Genomic DNA, 10,386 nt, shown 5'->3' on the forward strand with positions numbered 1-10,386 from the left:
AGGGAGATGAACAATTTAAAACAGGAAAAATAAAGATTTTAAAAGTGTTACAAAACATGTCCCCTCATGTGGCTCCGTCACATGAGCAGGGACATGTTATAAATGGAATTTTAAAAGTTTTATTTTATTTTTATTTGCTGTTGGAAACCTCATCCTGCACGTGGATGAGATTTCCTAAATAATGCAAAGTCTGCTTGGCATTTTCGCCTGCCCGCCAACCGTAAGGTTGGATGGACAGCGAAAAATTTCTTTCAATTACTTTTTTAATGGCCCTAATAGGTCTTTTAATTGTCGGCGGGCACGCTGCTGACTCTGGCGCATGCCCGCCAGCTGAAATATTGCGCGAGTGCGTGATGACATCGGGACACTTGCCCGGCGAACTAAAAATTCTGGCCCTGGAGATGTGTTCCATCCACCCCCTGTGCCCCCAACCTCACCAGTACTGCCATACCAGAATAAACACACCAAGGCATTCCCACATTGAGATCCCCCATCAGCATGTTTACAGAGGCTGCACTTCACAAAGGAATACTTCAGGCAGTGATGCTACCTAACACAACACAACCTACCCCTCCACCAGAGGAACTGCATTGCTAGTGTAAAGATCATATCCATTCATGAACCTTTATGTGACAAAATAGTTCTTGGAGACATCAGCAACATTATCCAATTCACTATGCCTAAGCCAGTTTCAGATGCATTGCTTGTCAGACAAACTCATTTACCAGGTTTCTGCATAATGCACCCCAAATTCAGTTCTGGTGTTGGGTGGTGGTGTTGTGAATGAGGTGCCCAGTCACCATGCCTATATTTACAGGAAGCTTTTGGGAATGTCTGGGAGCATTCCTTGGATATCCTTGGAATTCTAGGTAGCTTGCCATCCTTGGTGCATGGATTCCACTGTGGGTCTAGTAAAGGCCACAGGAACAGTGAGAGCTGAAGGGAAGCAATTTTCTCTGGGATGGATTGCCTTCTGGAAGCAGACAACTTGGGCTGAATTTTGCCAAGATCATGGGACCCTGGCATCTGACAAAATTCCAGGTTGTGAACCCGGAAATAGCCTTGGTGTTATGTTGGTTGCAATCTGTCCGCCAACTAAGAAGCTGCCTCGAGAAGCCCCACTCAATTAAGGACAGCAGGCAGACAAGGAAAGAAGCAGGCCTGATCAGGGGGTCCACAGTGATGTCCAGACAGCAGGCCCACTGGGAGAAGTGGGCCCTGCTGATGTAGATGGAAGAACGTGAGGGCACCTTAACATGGAGGCGCCGAGTGAAGAATTATAATATTCTATAAAATAATTATGGCAACAGCAGCCAGGCTATCTGGGTAGAGGGGAATCAGGGAGGTGGAGAGATTTAAAGGAGGCCTTGCTTTTGGGAAACAGCCTCCAGGTAATGACCAGGCTTTGGCCTCAGCAGGGGGAGAAATTTGACCCCAAGTGGGGAACGTAATTGAGCTTAATTAGCTACCCATCTGTGCCAGGCAGTTAGTGCCAGTTAGACTTTGCCTCTGGCAAGATTGCTATAATTTTCTAATTTTGTTCCCAGTCGGGTTGGATGACTTTCTTGCTCTAATACATCTTTCTACTTTAAACAATACAGTACATAGGAATGCAGTTACAACAAGCAGAATCAAGCCTTTGATGAAACATCACACTTCATAATGTCAATATGAATTTTTTTTTAATGAAGAGTGAATAAAGAAAAAACACACTATTGGAACCCGTAAGGTTTGATTCTCCTGCTTGCAGTCTGGTGGAGCTGTACAATATCTTCCAGCCCAGATGTTCCACTAATGTGGAATAGTACTGTATTCTCCACAATTCAGCTGAAGGGAGAAGCAAGGGGACAATAAATTATCATGGACAAAGGAACAGGATTAGTGCATACCATCGACACTCAACTCAACCCAAGAACGATTAGCTTATTTTCTGTTCAAAACAAAAATATTTCCCTCATTTTCCCATAGCCCTAAACCTCTTATCACCACCCTTACTCCATAACAATATTTTAAAAAACCTTTCTGTCCTTTCTTGTCAGCACAAATTAGGGTCTCATATTCCAGTCCCTTCAATAGTACATCCTCAATTCACGAGGATTTACCATCTGTCTTTGTCATTATACACCATCTTTTCCTGTAACATTAATGCATACAAAGTTAATGTTTGTCTCTTTCACCTTATGTTAAGGGAGGAGACTCATTTTTCTGACATTATGATGGGGGACATTGATAGTTTCACATGTTGGCATACAGGTGTGTCATCCCTAGTTGGTTGTCAATAGTCAGTGGGCATGACTGTTCGACAATACCTGGTATACCAGGCAACAAAATAATAGTGATTGAGCTTAACGGATAACAGACAAGGTTGTGCAAGTAAATCCTTCTGTATGCTGTGATGGACACTTACCTTGTCCGTTCTGGTCAAATTATTAAGCTTTTTTCTATTGTAAGGTTGATCTAGAGGAATTCTGGATCTAGCAATCTTAGTCTTAGCAACCTCCCTTCACATGATAGCCTCCTCCTCTGGGCGCCAAACAATCTTGCCAGCCTAGCCCTCATTGCTCCAAACGTCTTTTCATCTCAGCATCTGAGAATGAAGACATTCCGTTTCCCACAGATCTCCTTGCAGCTGTCATTGTCCTTAATTTTCCTGTGCAGAATTTGTGCAAGCTTCCCCTTTAACCTGCCACAGGTCTATAAATCCTGCAGCAGCACATCAATTACTTCCCCCTTGGACAAATATGGCCAATTTCTCCCAGATATTGAGATGGAAACCAGTGAAAATTATACAGCAACAAATTGCGTTTATTTAGCAATTTAACAGATTAAAATATCCCTAGCTGCTTCGCAGGTGCATCATCAGGCAAAATTTGGCAACAGGTCACATAAACTGATATTAGGACAGGTGACCATAGCTTGATTAAAGAGCTAGACTTTAAGGAGCGACTTAGAGGAGGAGAGAGAAGCTGAGAGGTGGAGAGGTTTGGGGGGAATTCTAGAGATCAGGGCCTAGACAGCTGAAGGCACGGAGTGATGGAATCGGGCTGGACAAGTAGGTTCACCTTCCGGGTTCCACTGTTGTTAGCCATGCATGCGTCTACTGGCAGAAGCACAGGGCGGTATTTTATCTGTGGCATGCCATTCCCAATGGCGGAACCGGAAATGGGCGGTGCTTCCATTCACATTTTAGGAGCCATCTCCCACGTGATTACAATTAACCTTTAAAGTGCCAGTGGTGGGCACAGGAAACACATGAATCGCACGGCAGGAGAAGATTTTTATTGGAGAAACCCACTGTCAGCTGGCGATGCAACAGACGGGCAGGCCAAAAAAGAGCCTCCTGGTCAAACAGACGGCTCTGCAAGATGGCCAGAATTTTCCTGCCTAACTCTATTGCCATTACCATAAGGCTTTTTGAGTAAACAAAGGTGGCATGGGTGTTTTTCAAATGTAAATGTCACTTGTAAATATTTCAGGAAACAGTGGTTTCACTTTATTCTTACGTGCATCATTGTTCTTTGTTGGAGCTAGTTAGACAAAGATCTAAATGTACTGGCACACCTCAAGGTTGGAACACATTGATGGTGCAGGAAGATTAGGGACATTTTCTTTATTGTTTTTGTATTTTTTTAGGGAGGAAATTCCTGGATTTTGACCCAGCGACTGTGCAGGAATGAGGATGTAGTTCCAAGTCAGGATGGTGTGTGGCTTGGAGGGGAACTTGCAGGATCCCCTTTCCTCCTAGTTGGTAGGGGTCAGAAGTTCAGAAGGTGCTGTCGAAAGATCCTTGGTGAAGAATAAATAAAATAAAAAAATCCTGGGGTGACTTGATGGGATGAATGCTGAAAGGATATTTCCCCTTCTGGGAAGTTTAGAACAAGGGGACAGAATTCAAAAATGAGGAGTCCCCCATTGAAGACTGAAATGAGGAGAAATCTTTTCCCTCAGTGGTTCATTAGCCTTTGGAATTCTCTTCCCCAGAGAGCAGTGGAGGCTGGGTCAGTGAAAATGAGTTACATAGATTTTTGATCAGCAAAGGAATCAAGGGCTTTGGTGGACAGACAATAAAGTGGAGTTGAGACCACAATCAGATCGACCATGATCTTATTGAATGGCACAACAGACTTAAGGGTGTGGATGGCCTACTCCTTCTCCTAATTCTTGTGTCCTTGTGTTCATCAGTTCTATAGATGAAATCAATGGTGAATTGTTGCAGGGCATCTTGCAGATGGCACACATTGCTGACACTGCATCAGTGGGGGAAGGAGTGAATGTTTAAGGCAGAGGATAGGGTGCCAATCAAGCAGACTGCTTTGTCCTGGATGGTGTCAAGGTCCTTGAGTGTTGTTGGAGCTGCACTCATCCAGGCAAGTGGAGTATTCCATCATACACCTGATTTGTGCCTGGTAGATGGTGGACAGGCTTTGGGGAATCAGGAGGTGAGTTACTCACCACAGAGTTCCCAGCCTCTGACCCACTGTTGCAGCACAATACTTATATGGCTGGTCCAGTTCGATTTCTGTCAATGGTAACCCCCCAGGATGTTGATAGTGGGGAATTCAGTGATGGTAGTGCCATTGAATGTCAAGGGGAGATGGTTAGATTCTCTATTGTTGGAGATAGTCATTGCCTGGCACTTGTGTGGTGTGAATATTACTTGCCACTTATCAGCACATACATGAATGCTGTCCAGATCTTGCAGCATATGTTCATGGACTGCTTCAATATCTGAGGAGTTGCAAATGCTGCAGAACATTGTGTAATTTATCAGCGAACATACCCACTTCTGACCTTGTGATGGAAGGAAGGTCATTGATGAAGCAGCTGAAGATCGTTGGGCCCTGAGGAACATTTGCAGTGATATCCTAGGATCTTACCTGTTTCAATAAGATCACCTCTCATTCCTCTGAGCTCCACCTGCTCAACCCTTCCTCATAAGGAAACCCCTTCATCCCAGGAATTAGTCGAGTGAACCTTCTCTAAACTGCTTTTATAATCAATTCCTCTTGCATTGAACGCCAACATTCCATTTGCTGTCCTAGTTCCTTGCTACACCTGCATACCAACTTTTTGTGATTCCTGCACCCAGGACACACAAATTCCTCTGTACCATCGAGTTCCGCATTCTTTCTCCATTCAAATAATATGCTGCTTTCCCACATCATATCCCATCTGCCAAATTTTGCCCACTCTAAATCCCTCTATAGATTCTTTATGTCCTCTTGAAAACTTACTTTCCTATCGATCTTTGTGTGATCAGGAAATTTAGCTACATCCAAGTCATTGATATAAATTGTAAGTAATTAAGGCTCCATCACTGATTGTGGTGGCACTCCAGTTTGCCAACCCAAAAATGACCCTTTCACCCCTATCCTCTGTTTCCTGTTAGCTAACCAATCCTCTATCCATGCTAATATGTTACCCTGTCCACCCTGAGGCCTTCCTTTGTGAAGTCAACTTTGATGATGCACCTTGTCAATCCACATTTATCCACATTGCTCATTACTTTTTCAAATAACTCTAATCAATTAGGCAAACACAACATCCCTTTCACAAAACCATGTTGACTCTGCTTATGATTATGATTTTTTATTATGAGTAGTTAGATTTTCAACACCTTCCATTGTCCACATCCAAACTCCACCCACCACACAATAGGCTCCTCCCACTTTGATCTCCAATCCTGGCACCGCATGTGCTTTTGGAGACATTGTAAAGATGGTCATTGTAAGGTTTGTGCTAGAGCCTGTTACCCTTCACCCTCCCCCTGTCACCTTCACACTTGACCCCATCATCCTTGACCCTCCCAACTGCACTTTGCAACTTCCCTCTTTTACCCTTCAATGCCCCCCCCCATTACCCACTGACCTGTCACCCAGCAATTGGAAATGCCATCTCTGCCCCCGCCCCACCCAAGTCTACACTGTCCCCATCAAGATTCCCCCTCTGATCCTATACCCTCCCTGCATCATCCTTGGAGTTTTTGTTAGATCCCGTGACATACCCTATGAGATTTTTGATTAATCCAACCTCAGACTGTGCTGCCCCCCAACTGAATTGTCTCCCCCAGTTGTCCTGCCCCGCCAACCCTCACCCAACCATCACACCCAGAACACCAGGCTCTTTCCACTTCACTCCCTCATGCCCCGACCACATTCCACTACCAACCCCCGACACGCCATCCCGGTTACCCCATTCACCATAACTCACCCTTGCCAGTTGGGAGCCTCTGTGCAAGCTGCTGTTCTCCTGCCCCCCCTCCTTTGTGCCACAAAGTAAACCTCAGATACAGCTGCTCAAAGCCAGCTGTTGCACACCACCATTAAACAAACATGGCCTGGAGCCACGAGGTTCCCATGCGCCACTGACTTAATCTTGAAGATAGGACGTAATTTAAAAAAAGCTTTAATATGATGAGTGTTCATGATATGTAAATGTATTGCAAGTGGGAACCTGGCACAGGCTGCCGACTTAACCACTGCATCTCAACCCACCATCAGTAAATTGAAATTCCGGATCCGACCTGCCACAATTCCTGCTCTCCCAGGCTCCATAAAATACCAGCCATAGCGTGGGATACCCGTACCAGAGCTTAGAATCAGTCCTCCCTGACATTTAGGTAACGCAGGTAGACTATTGATCTACTAGAAAGACAAGGGCCAGAATTTTCCCGTTGGCGTGCGGGGTCAGGCCCCACACACCTGCACGTAAAATGACGCGCAGTGACATCGGGCGAGCATCCCGACGACACCGAGCGCCACCGTGATATTTCGTTAGACGGGTGCACGATGATATCCGATGTGCGCCCGCCATTAATTAATGGGCCACTTAAAGCCCTTGAGGCACCAATCGACGGCGATTTTTCAGCACCCGTGTGATCTTTGGGTCAGCGCACGGGCGCAACGGGCAGGTGGGTAGGATACATTTGTATAAACCTCATCCACGGACGGGATAAGAGGGCTCATTGGGGTCGTGAGTGTTCTCTGTCAAATATTGTTTTTTCAAAGTTACTGATACTTGCCTGTGTGATCTGCAATACTTCAAAATGCATACCAGCTGCTCGGTCTGGACTCACAACCTTCAGGTCAACACTCTGCAGTGAGGAATCTTTTTTGAGCCTGCAGGTTTCAGGAAGCCTTCCCTTAGCCTGGGAATGGGAGCTGAACTCTCCACTGGAGGCACCTCCTCTGAGGAGGGAGGGCTAGAAGAGGGAGGAGGCCAGGAGTGCACATTCAGCCTCCAGGGGAGCCACATTGGGAGGACAGGCGCAGGCACAAGGGGTGCAGGGCCAAGAGGTAGTCCAAGGTGGAAGGGGCCACAGAAGACGCCACTATCCTGCTGCCAGGGTTTACAGGCGGCGAAGCAGTTGCCTCAATGTGTCTGAGGTGCAGTGCCGAAGGAGGCTCCGTCTCTCAAGGGAGACAGTCAACTATATCTGTCAGATGATTGGGCCTGAGATCTCCACTAACTGTGTGGGTGGACACCCCATGCCAGTGGCTCTAAAGGTCACAACTGGCCTCAACTTCTATGCCTCTGGCTCCTTCCAGAGGTCGGTGAGTGATCTTTGCGGCGTCTCCCAGTCAGCTGTCCACACTTGTGTCAAGCAGGTTACAGACGCTCTGTTCAGACGGGCATTGACCTTCACCCACTATTGTTGGGACCAGGCAAGCCAGACACAGCGAGCCAGAGGCTTCACGGCCATTGCTGGCTTCCCCCGTGTCCAGGGTACAATAGACTGTACACATGTGGCCATCGAGGTGCCAGCAGGTGAGCCCGGTGCCTTCGTCAACAGGAAGGGCTTCCACTCCATGAACGTGCAGATAGTGTGTGATCACAGGATGCTGATTCTACAAGTCTGTGCAAGGTACCCAGGCAGCTCCCACGATGCCTACATCCTCAGACGCTCCCAGGTGCTGGGGCTCTTCAGTTCTCCAGCCCAGCTTGATGGATGGCTGCTGGGTGACAAGGGCTATCCCCCTCAGAAGGTGGCTCATGACGCCTCTCTGCCATCCAAGAACAGAAGCTGAGCAGCGCTACAATAGGATCCACGCCTCCACAAGGGCTGTGGTGGAGAGAACCATCGGTCTTCTCAAGATGCGCTTCCGATGCCTGGACCGCTCAGCGGGCGCACTCCAGTACCCCCCAGATCGTGTGTCACTGATAGTGGTTGCATGTTGCACTCTCCACAATCTTGTGCTGGAAAGGGGGGACGCTGTGGATGATGAAGATGTAGACGCAGTGGCTGTGGCTGCACACGATGATTCCAGCAGTGAATCCGAAGATGAGCATGCACAGGGAAATGCTGAGGGGGTAGACGCTGACCCGGGTATACTCCAGGGAGGCAGGGACACCAGGAGGCTTTAATCCAATGAACCTTCAGCTAGCACACCACATGTGGACCTCCAGGACAAGTCTGGGCTGCAGGCTCCATACTCGATACCTAAGTGCAAAATCTGCCTGGATAGGAATATTAATTAAGGGCCTTGTTAATAAAGCTGAATGTCCCACAAATCACTCATAACATTTTTGGAAACCATCCACCTGCAGAAGAAAAGAGGCTCCCTCAGCCATGGTGACATGTCTGAATTTAATATTACAACCAAAGGAACTTAAAACAAAATGACAAAGGTGTTAAAAATCACACCAACTCATAAAGACCTCATTGCGGGCCAACACAAAAGCACCAGTGATAAACCTGTGGTGTGCCTAAGGTGCCTTACATTTATGTTTTCGGGTGCTACGTCTTGGTGTTGCCCCCTTGCTGGAAGTGGCATCTTAGACAGCCTGCTGACTCTGCTGTCCTGTTGGCCTTGATGACCTTGGTGGTCGTCCTCTGGACTGTGGAGCCTGTGCTGGCCTCGCCTGGGAGGGAGCTGCCAATTCCACAGCTGGCATCTCCCCAGTCGTTGCTGCCTCACCAGATGCAATGGTCACTGGCAGAGGGCGGAGGAGCTGCCACCCTCATCTGGAGCGCCCTGAGAGGAGCCCGCAGAGACGACAGGCAGCTGCTGCGCCGACATGAGGTCACTTTGGACCTCCCTGCTCACCGTGGATGGATGGGCACTGAGCTGGGAAACTTGGTGCCCAAACCATCTCCCACATTGGCACTGACCAGCTAAGGTCAATGCCGATGTGAGGGCTTGCTGGTCTGAGCACATCCCCAGGAAGCCCTGAGTGGCCTCCTGGAGGAGCCTCTATGGAGGACGCATGGCACTCGGCCATGAGGCTCATTGCTTTGGCAATAGTCCGCGTAGACTCCTGCACCATGGACACTAAGCCAAGCATAGCCTCATGTATCTCCACCACATGCTCCTGCACACCCTGCCGCATTTCTTGCGTTTGATGTGTTGTGGACAACTCCAGAGGCACATCATCAGGTACCGACTGAGCATGTGCCTGGTCCCCTGCAGTCCTCCGACTGCTGGTGCCATGGACACTCTCTTTGCCAGCTCCTCCAGTGACCGTGAAGTGCCCTCACCGCTGTGCCCTGGGACACTAGCCAATGATCTAATTCCCACCGAGGTGTCAGTATCTGCGCTGGTGCCTGCCTGGCAGAGATGGTGTGACTCTGGTGAGTCTGTGACTTCAGGGCACTCAGGTGTGAGAGGGATCCTCTGCTGCTCCTCCTCCCGGCCCTGCTCCGCTGATGCTGAAAGGAAGAACAAGGACATTGGATCAGTTAACGTGGAGACAGTGTCAATGTGCATCCCTGTCCCACAGATCATTATGCGCTCATCCTTCCAAAAGCAATGGTCAAGCCAAGTTGCAAACGTCAATCACTGAACATTCAGCACTGCCATGGCTGTTGGGAGAACAATGGTGATCTCACTGCTGGGCATAAATACCTGTTTGTGGCACCCCAGCCTCACCGACACTGGTGGACCTGGGCACATGGCGCCTCTCCAAATCTAGGGCCTCCTGCTCGAAGCGGCTGAGAAGTGCTAACTGTGCCAGCCCACTGCAAGTCCTCACCCGCTCGTCGGAATTATGTGCATTCTTCTCCTGAAAAGGAGAGAAGAGTATTGATTAGTGCTACTTGTACCTGGGCTCTCTTCGTGGACGGCCCACCCCAACCAGAGTGGGACATTGCAGGGCTCCAGTGTCTCCTCACCCCACTGCTGCCGAACACTCACACAAAGACCATAAGACCATTAGACATAGGAGCAGAAATTAGGCCATTCGGCCCATCGAGTCTGCTCCGCCATTCAATCATGGCTGATAAGTTTCTCAACCCCATTCTCCCACCTTCTCCCCATAACCTTTGATCCCCTTACCAAACAAGAACCTATCTATCTCGGTCTTAAATACACTCAATGACCTGGCCTCCACAGCCTTCTGTGGCAATGAATTCCATAGATTCACCATTCTCTGGCTAAAGAAGTTTCT

The sequence above is a fragment of the Cetorhinus maximus genome, chromosome 10, assembly GCF_964194155.1.
Source record: "Cetorhinus maximus chromosome 10, sCetMax3.hap1.1, whole genome shotgun sequence".
Classification (NCBI taxonomy): Eukaryota; Metazoa; Chordata; class Chondrichthyes; order Lamniformes; family Cetorhinidae; genus Cetorhinus; species Cetorhinus maximus.